Source organism: Gracilinanus agilis, chromosome 3 (assembly GCF_016433145.1).
Source record: "Gracilinanus agilis isolate LMUSP501 chromosome 3, AgileGrace, whole genome shotgun sequence".
NCBI classification, from domain to species: Eukaryota; Metazoa; Chordata; class Mammalia; order Didelphimorphia; family Didelphidae; genus Gracilinanus; species Gracilinanus agilis.
In genome coordinates this window covers 550480042-550488434 of record NC_058132.1, presented here as the reverse complement: position 1 = coordinate 550488434, position 8393 = coordinate 550480042, and positions in this window count along the sequence as shown.

The following is an 8393-nucleotide window of genomic DNA, read 5'->3' as shown; positions in this document are numbered from 1 at the left end:
CTATATACTATCTTCTTTTGAGATCCCAGTGCTCTCATTTTCAGGAAAAGCCACAAACCTGTTTTTAATCTATTGTGCAGCTATCTTTTTTTCCTTCCTTTTCTCCTCTGATAATATACTCTCACAAATACTACTGAAGCTTCCTTTCCCATGCCAGATGCACTTTTTCTCATTAAAGCTCCTTTCAATTTCTTTGAGGAGCAATGAATTCTCCCCAGCAACTTAGAGGGTAGTGAGACATTCTTCAAGTCTCTTCACATTCTCTTCTAGATGTGAGATCAGTCTACATACACTTAAAACACAATCCAAAAAAAAGCTCATATACAATATAAATCAGTACATAAATTCCCTAATCCATATGCTAGGTGAAATTTACATTCTTGTTTTTAAAAATAATTATTCCTTTACTAAATTTTTATTTAAACTGTAATTACCTGGTTAAAGTTTTAGAATGAATTATCACAAAGTAATAATTTGACAATCACACTCGGACTTCCTGCCCTTAGTGTCAGCAACTCCTCCATAATCACCCCAATCCTCTTTAGCCTTGCACCAATTTATCTGTTTCTCCAATTTGTCTCACCCACTAATTCAGCCTATTAATTTGCTTTCCCCTCTGATTATTCCCAATTACCTATCCTTATCTTGTCAACTACATGCTCCATTTCTTAACTCTTCCTTTTATGTTCTAGTCCTTTAATCTTTGTGCTATGATCATTATCTACCAGAAAGTTCCTTTTTTCTGCTATGTGGGTTAGGTAATGAGGCTGCTACTGCTGCTGCTCTTCTTCCTTTTTTTCCCACTGAATGATGAAAAAATTGGCTGGCCCTGGGACTGAGAATGAACCCAGTCATCCCTCTTAATCATGGCCCCAATTCCAAAAACAAACCAACCAACCAACAAACAAGCAAAATCGAATACCTACTTGAGCTATAACACCTACTTGGACCTCCTTTGAAGACTATTTTTTTTCAAAGTAAATACTTCAGGTCCCACATTATAATCAGCTAAGAGCATCAGTGGGAGTGCTGAGAATCAAGGTTTGGGACAGGTAGTGGATTGCCTTATTGCAAACCACCAGGTTGATCCCCAAACCCAACTACAAGCATCTTAACTGTAGCAATTTTAATACAGACTTTTGGAGTAGAATTATGACTGCTGCTAGCACCAGACTTGTCCTCTAGTGTATCCTCCTTAAAGGATCTAAAGTGCACTCCTTCTAATTGCAGGGCCTAGAAAGGACCCTGTATTGCCATTTTTATCACTTCCTCTCTAAGTCAGACATAAACAATTTTTATACCTATTGCCTTTCTTGGATGTGGTAGCCATTTCTCAGTCTCCTCCAGAATGGAACCTCATTTCCATCTCTCACAGTCAGCATGGTAGGAATGATAAGTGCTATCAAAAGTTGACAAGGCAGATGTTCAGGGAATGTGAGATCTGTCTGAGGTTATCTAGAGTCATCAAGGAAGCCAGTGTACTCCCTCCTCTAGGTGGGAGTTTTGGGGAAAGCCATTGTTTTTTTGTTTTTTGATCTGATAAATGCATGAATTCTTCCTCCCCAGTACCAGGTCAAGTTATGATATTTTTGACATAGTTTCTTAGTAGATTCTAAAATCATTCTTGGTTTCTGAAGGAATTAAAATAATCTGTCCCTGTGGAGATAAGTTCTTGAACTTTGGTGAATGTCCTCCAACCATAAGTCATCAATCCACCCTGCTAATCAGACATTTTTCACATGGAAGTGAAAAGAGCCTCATCTGAACAAATTAAATATTGTTTGAAAATGATTTCAGTACTACAGCTAAGTAATATTCCTTTTATTAACTTGAATAAACGAAATGATCCTCATTTCAATCTAAATTAAAACTGACCTATTTCAGATTTGCCCATTAATCCAACAAATTAAGTATTTGGTTCACAATTTGACTTAAGAATAGAAAGGATGCTACAAATACAGAGGATAGGATGATCAAATAGCTAGATAAAAGCATTTTAACACTCTTTAGCAAGACTTTTGCAGGTATTTAGAGAATTCTTTCAATGGAATAGAGAAAAAGGTTCTCACTAATGCAGAACCATTATTTCAGTGGTGCTATAAAAGGCTTCCAGAGATCAAGAAAATTTATCTCTATATCTATTATCCATACACACACACACACACACACACACACACACACACACAGAGACAACCTTCCTCCCCATATACATGGGAGGCAGATAGGTGGCACAGTGGATAAAACTGAAGTATTGGAGTCAGAAAATCTAGAATTCAAATCCATTCTCAGACACATGCTATGTGATGTTGGAGAAATCATAACTTCCATCTAAGTTTTCTCATCTCTAAAATGGGATCAATAATAGAACCTAGGAATGCATTAAAAACAATTAAGTCATTTTCTATCTATTAAAATCAAATATTCAAAAACAACCACTTAACCCACAACCTATTACATTATGTTAGTTATTAATTTTTGTCATATAATGACCAAATTCCATTCTCCTGTATATAAGAAGTAAAAGGATACCAAAAAAAGGTTTCACAAAGAATTGCAAACTCTTAACATATGTAGGAAAGAATATTCCAATCACTAATAAGAAGAGACATGCAAATCAAAATAACACTAAAGTTTCACTCCAAAACCAGCAAATTGGCAAAGATAAAGAAAGATGATGATGATAAGTTTTGGAAGATAAGCACATCTCAGTGCATTTTGGAGTGATCTGTCAATCAGTACAATTGTTATGGAAAACAGCTTAGAATTATGCCAGTAAATTGACTTTTCCATTGTTATTCTTTGAATTAAAGTTTTCAGTATTAGGCCCAGACCACAATAAGGTCTTTGAGAGGAAGAAAGTCCCTATAGAGGCTAAAAGAGTTATATCACCATTTTTTGAATATGTATGTAATAGCAAATTTCTAGAAACAAAGCAGAGACTTTTGTATTGGTGAATGTATAAATGAATTTCTATACTTAAGTTTTGGACAACATTAATGTGTGATAAGAAAAGGCAAATGAATGATAAATACACAATAAATAAATAAAAGCATGGAAATTCCTCTTATGATGCATAAAAAGTAAGCAGTCAAGAAAACAATGTACACATTGACTTCAGCAATGTAAATGGATAGAAAAATAACCATAAAATGTGCATTAATTACAAAGAACAAAGATGACTCCAAAGAAAAGCTAAGACAACATAACCTTATTGTACTCATTATGGAAATACAGAAAAATGGAACATTGCATGCATTTTTCAGGCTTTCAAAATGTACTGATTGATTTTGTTGCATTTTCCCTCTTTGGTTTTTAAAATCAATACTTTATGAAATTGCTCTCTTGCAGGAGAAAAAGGAGAAGAATAGTTACAAAATTCTCATGTTGTCAAAGGCAAAAGGTATTAATAATAGTGTACTTTAAAAAAAGAATATGCAGTTGAGTTAAAAATTTCATGAACTTCTTCAGAATTCTTTTCTAAGGGTAACTTTTAAGTCCATTAGGGTCAATAGGTATACTGAAATTCCTAAATAAATAGAAAGTTAAAACTAGTTAGAAAAAAATGGAAAAGATTAAGCAGGACAAATGCCCTAAGGTCACTATTTTCTTAATTACATCAACAAGTATTTCTTTAATTGAAGGAGGAAATTCTTCCATGTTTCTTAAGTAGGTCATTTGTTGTTCAGTCATTATCCATTCCTGTCTAACTCTGTGTGCCTCTATTTGGTATTTTCCTAGTAAAGATACTAAAGTGGTTTGTCATTTCCTTTTCCAGCTTATTTTGCAGATTAGATAAAAGGAGGCAAATCCAGTTTAAAAAACTTGCCCAGCATCACACACAGCTAATAAGTGTCTAAGGCCATTTTTGAACTCAAGGAGTCTTTCTGGCTCCAGGCCTGGCACTCTATCCCCTGACACCACCTTTTATTGAAAAATGCTAAATACTGGCCTTACCCAAGAAACTGTCTTTTTATTTGCCTTCATAGGAACTTCTTATGTAAAACTGGGATATCAGATTCTCCCATCATCAATGATTTTCCTTTACTTGTGTGACATAAAAGCCTCCAATATTTTATTATAATAATTAAGGGGACTATGAAGAGATTTTTTTCTTTCTCATTTTAATTGCTTTAAGCTATGATCATAAGTCTTTAAAAAGCTGTATTCTTCAACTATTCTTACCAACCAGCATAGGAACACTGAAATTCTAGGGAACCTGACAAGTTTGATACATTTTCCTGCTCACTATTTGCCATGTGACTAGCATAGACTCTCATTTTAAGTCAGTCAAACAAGAATGGGATACTATTCTGGTCCCATTTCCATGGAGATTAATTTTCCTTAATACAAATTACAAAATAAGATTCTCAGTCCTATATAGTTAATGTTTACCTGACATTTAACATGAAAAAGAGAACATTTAATTAACTTTGGAATTTAAATATTTAAGAAAAGATTCTAGGTTCAATGATAGTAAAGAATATATTAAGAAGGGTGATTAGGTTGCTTACAGAGCTTACATGTAAGTTAATAATAGAAAACATGAAATCTAGCTATCTATTTATGCTCATTTTAGTTTTGTGATTAAATACCTTCAAGATTTCAGGTACCTAGATTATATCCTGACTTCATCTGAATGTCTAAAATAAAATAAATTTGAAAGAAATTATATACCATATTCATACCCCCTGAGTACTGTGGAAGATGAAGGGTAATTTCGTGACAGAAGATATTTGGCTTTCAGAAGGTAAATTCTAATTTAACACAACAGAGAAAGAGAAGAAGCTAGAAAGATTTTTATTTCTTCCTCTTTTCTCTCCACCCCTATTAATAACCTAGAAGAAAGACCACATAAGAGAAATAAGAGATTCCTCCATAAGGAACACTTGAACTATGACAAAATGAGAAACATAAAGGTAAAGTTATATTTCCCATAGATCAAAATGAAACACTGGCATATGCAGAATATTTCATGGCAGTTATTGAAGTCCTTTATAAATGTACTTGATTTCCTGTCAATAATTTGCCTCTGTAAAGGTGTATCTCGCATAAAACTGACATTTACACAGAAAGCATCTTCATGCTAAAATGTTAATATACACATAGTGACATTTGCCAAACAACTTTTTGGAGGAAAGGGATGTGATTTTGATTTTATCTCAAAATATTTCAAAAATTTATTAGTCATTAGTTCCATTTGATCTCTGAGTTAAAGCTGAAAGGGACATAGGGAGTTATAAAATCCACAGACTCATTTAACACATGAAGGAACTAAGTTTTAGGGATGTTAAGTAAATGCAATCTTCCATTAAATTTTGAGTGCCTTGAGAATATGTCCCAATTTTTTTTCTTATTTGTTTCTCCAATGTTTAGCATAACTCCAGGTGCATAGCAAAGGCTTAATAAATGCTTGCAATCTAGATTTGAAGAGGTTTTTTCTGTAGTTTAAGAAATGTCAATTAAAATGTCTCTAAGTCATTTTTAAAAATTAAGGTGCACTCTAAATTTTATATCTCTGGTTTGATATGAATATTCCTAGATAGACAAGACCTGGGGAAATGTTTCATTATTCTCCTATCTGTTGACAATGAAAAACCTTCTGACAAGCTTTCCCCTTATCAACATGTATATAAAACATAATATATCTTTTTTTAATTCAGGTGCTTTCAATTTCTAGCATCAGGATGAAAAATGGTATATTTGAATAATGAATCTAGCCCTTGAGAAGACTAACAGAGATGCTATGATTCCCTCTATTAAACAAAGCTCACTTCAATGAAAAGTATAAATAATAGAAAATGAAAGTACCTTCCTCAAATGACAACTTGATTGAATTAATTGATTAGTTAGTGACACAAGACTTAGATATTAGAGCAGTAATCATGCCAAAAGAATCATCTGAATATATTTGACACTAAGTTCGAGTAACTAGAAAATAAAAAAAGGATTTATATAATTAGACAGACAGACAACTCTGACAGATGAATAATTAATCATTGGTAAAGTAGATCAAAAAAGCAACAATAAACCTACCTCTTCAATTTTATTGTACTGATATGTGGTGTTGCATTTAGCATATGACATTTTATGTTCCTACATAATGTAATCCTTTGAATAAGTAACAATTAGCAAACATCACCAGAGGTTTCAAGGATGTAGCAGCTTCCTATGGCAGTCAAATATATTCTAATGAGAATAGAAAGAAAACAATGATGAAAAGTTGCATGAAAAATAATTATTCCCCAAAATTATTTTAAACATTTCATTACAAGAATCTTGTTTGCTTAGAAATAACTATGAAATAATGAAATGATTATCTATTTCCCATTTTCTCTAATGCTCAACTTTCACAAATGAATGCCTTAATTAAAAATGTCATATATGTTCATACTTCATGATTTTCTTTTTAATTTTGTAAATGTAGGTCTTAACAGTTCCTCATTTTGTCATGGCATTGGCTTTGAGTTCTCTATTACAATGATAACAGAGTCCAAAGTTTCTCAAGTCCTACCAAGATGTCAAGTCTGACTACTGGTCAATAATGGAATTCAAAAATAAATAGCAGAGTTTTCTGATTCTTTTAAAATTTCATGGATAGTAGCATAGCTTTCAAGCTGCCCACTTTTTCTCCTTCACCATTTTCCCTCAAATACATCACTTATTGATGCTCTCTGTGATGCAAGAAGGGCAGAAAGAGCTGGGACACTTATGGATAAATTATCTCTGTAAAAAAGGCAGATTTTGACTCACCAAAATCAGGAACTTCCTAACAAATAAGGAAGGTGCAGTGTTCCTGGAAAACTCTTAGAGGATATTATAAAGGTAATTTAAAGTGAAGGAAAGATTGAATTAAAGGTTTTAACGTCCCTTCCAAGCCTTAGACCCTTTTTTCACCAGGGACACTTAGGGAAGTAATTGTACAGATATTTGAAGTCCATGGGAATTTTTACCATCTTTCCCCAAGTATTCATTTATAAGTATATTTTGCCTTTGTTTACAAATAATTATCATAGTTATCTACTTTTTAGTCAGAACTCTTTACTTATTTATGAAAAATGACTTCAATATGATTCAGTCACTCACCTCAAATTCTACCACTTTTAATGTAAACCATTTACAAGATGTCTTTTGTCAAAATTAAAAAAAAATGAACTAACATAATAATGCCAGTTTTTAAAAAATAATGAATACTGATTTCTTGTTGTAGATATACTGTAGTAAAGCTGAATGTTCAATTACTTTTGGACATTAAATTAAAGGTGTCACTTATCAGGTTGGTTGGGGATTATAAAATCATGGCATTATCAAAGATTTCTAATATGCCAGGTTTAATAAAATCATCTTTATAAATCAATATCAAGACTTTATTGAAACATATTAATTTTCTTGTTTGAGATATTGCTGATTTTGCAAACCTGAAATATTTAGATGATTTATCACTTGGAATTTGTTTTTATACACTTTTAGTATTGAAAGGCAATTTTCACTTTAAATTCATATGAAGGCAAAATAATTATTTAGTCTTTTAATTGTAGACAGATTGGCACCTTTGACTTTGTTCTTCTTTTCTTTAAGTGAGCATCTATCAAGTTATCTATTGGTTGTACCACCCACCCTACCTTATTCACAATATTTTAATGATGAGGCTTAATGAATGGGATAAGTAGTTTAATAAGAAACTTCCTACTAGACTTTGTTCATTCCTCTAAAATGTATGTGTTTCTGTTCAAATGAACTTTAAAATATCAGACAGAAAATCATATTAGACCATTCATAAGATTCATGTACAAAAGTCTAGAACCACATGGAATTTTCGAGTTGTTAAGTGACCTCAAGTCCCATCTAATCCAAATTATATCCAAAAAACGAATCCCTTCTATAGTTCAACCAGCTTTTGATTTAAGACATGAGGGATAACTCATTATTTCTTGAATAAACTAATTGAACTTTTGTATAGCTTTCCTTGTTAAGAGGATATTTTGTTATTATTTTGTTTTCCTTGTTTTTCCATTGATCTCAAAATTAATTATTTTATATAAATATCATTCACTATTTCTAGTTGTGTTGAATACTCTAAACCTTGTTTCTAACCTAGGACTTCTGATTCATAAAATTTCCTTCCATCATATAAACTCTGACCATGATTAATTACACTTCTTCTTGTCCACCTTCATACTATGCCCCTTTGAACACATCCTTCTGTTTTTTTCTGTTTTTTTCCTTTTTTCCTTTGGCCTACCTTCTCTGAATAGCTAAAGAAAAATTAACATTGTCAGTAACTTTTTAGGAAAGGATATTTTAATCAATTGCCCTGAAGTTCTACTCATCATTCTTCACTGAACAAAATACCATTCCTCTCTCAGATATCTTCCCACAATGTCTGCCACATAATA